The following is a 2,135-nucleotide window of genomic DNA, read 5'->3' as shown; positions in this document are numbered from 1 at the left end:
CCTGTAAGGAATGCGCATCGCTCGCCTCCTGTAAGGAATGCATATCGTCAGCCTTCTGTAAGAAATGCATATCACTCGCCTCCTGTAAGGAATTCATATCGTTCACCTCCTGTAAGGAATTCATATCGTTCGCCTCCTGTAAGGAATTCATATCGTTCGCCTCCTGTAAGGAATGTTTACTGTCCACCTCCTATAAGGAATGCATATTGTCCGCCTCCTGCAAGGAATGCATATCGCTCACCTCCTGGAATTAATGCATATCGTCCGCCTCCTGTAAGGAATGCATATCGTCCGCCTCCTGTAAGAAATGCATATCGCTCGCCTCCTGTAAGGAATGTATACTGTCCACCTCCTGTAATGAATGCATATCGCTCGCCTCCTGTAATTAATGCATATCTTCCGCCTCCTGTAAGGAATGTATACTGTCCACCTCCTGTAAGGAATGCATATCGTCCGCCTCCTGTAAGGAATGCATATCGGTCACCTCCTGTAAGGAATGCATATTGCTCGCCTCCTGTAAGGAATGTATACAGTCCACCTCCTGTAAGGAATGCATATCGCTCGCCTCCTGTAAGGAATGTATACTGTCCACTTCCTACAAGGAATGCATATTGCTCACCTCCTGCAATGAATGCATATTGTCCGCCCCTGTAAGGAATGTATACAGTCCACCTCCTGTAAAGAATGCATATTGCTAGTCTCCTGTAAGGAATGTATACTGCCCACCTCCTGTAAGGAATGCATATCACTTGCCACTTGTAAGGAATGCATATTGCTAGTCTCCTGTAAGGATTGTACAGTCCAACTCCTGTAATGAATGTACAGTCCAACTCCTGTAATGAATGCATATCACCCGTTTCCTGTAATGAATGCATATCGCCTGTCTCCTGTAAGGAATGCATATCGCTCACCTGTCAGGCCAGAGTTGCAGCCTCTGAGGAGAAATTATGCAGATTTTGGACCTCTTGTGGTAAAACCTTGAAAACAAGGTGACAGTTTCTGACTCAGAGGGCGGGATGACTCTCAGCTACTACCACACGGAGTATCAGCTCTGAGTCAGAGCTCTCTGTGTTTTCAAGGCTGGGGCAGCCATTTTGAATTAGGTTGACTGAAGTTTATCAGTTAGCAGGTTTCATTTCAACTTACCCAGTGGTTCATGAAATATTTTGCTAACAGGCTATCTTGGACTGTTCCGGCGGCGGGCGACAGCAAAGCCTTATTCCTCCTGAAGACCACCAAAGTGTCTGAGGTTCGGATCAACCTGTGCACGCAACCTTGGATATTAGCCTCAGGAGTGACAGCTGAGTCAACCAATCGGCACAAAGGGGGCGGAGTCTGAGCTGTGCGCTGTCCAATCACAGGCAGGGATGGTCCTCGGTCTTAATGAGTCGGAACAAAGTTTCTGCGCCGCCTCAGAGCTGAGCTGCTGCTGGTCGGAGGATCCTCCAGGAGCCGCAGAGACACCGAGGACCAGCAGCATGGAGCCCTATGATGGAGACGGGACCTACATGCACCAGGAGGACGACTGGGACCGGGACCTGCTCCTGGACCCGGCCTGGGAGAAGCAGCAGAGGAAGGTGAGCCTCTTCCTCCTCCTCCTGAGCGGAAACTTTCATCTTCTGGGCTTCGGTTCGGTACCGGGGCCCGGTCTCACCTGTCAGGAGCTCGAGCCCAAACTTTCTGCTCCACATCTCGTGCGCGAGTCGCGCGCAGTCCAGACGAAAGAGAGAAACGATGAAAAGGACCGCGACGCCGCGCGTGCGCCACAGATGTCCGCCCCTCCTGTCGGTTCCGTCCCGGTAAAGACCCGGCTTCAGTCCCGGGTTCGTTCACATTAAACACGTCCGAACCGGGCGGGCCGTTCTGATTCACATGTGGTCCTGAAGTCCCACATCCTCAGCTGCCGCAGAGAATGGACCGGTTCGAGTGGACCGGTTCCGAACTGTTCTGCTGCTGCTTTGGGGGAAAGCTCAGAGGAATCTGAGTTCGGGCTGCGGTTTGGGTTGGGCCTGTACGGAGCGAGCCTGCCCAAACATGGTAATAATCAGCCCTCTGCTGCTGCCAGAACCTCACAGCTTGGTTCTGAGCTCCTGGACCGGGTCACTGTCAGGGTCACTGTCAGGCTCCTGGACCGG

Source organism: Nematolebias whitei, chromosome 21 (assembly GCF_014905685.2).
Source record: "Nematolebias whitei isolate Nwh7 chromosome 21, NemWhi1, whole genome shotgun sequence".
Classification (NCBI taxonomy): Eukaryota; Metazoa; Chordata; class Actinopteri; order Cyprinodontiformes; family Rivulidae; genus Nematolebias; species Nematolebias whitei.
The sequence above is the reverse complement of the archived record's forward strand: the minus strand, read 5'-3'. Positions refer to the sequence as shown.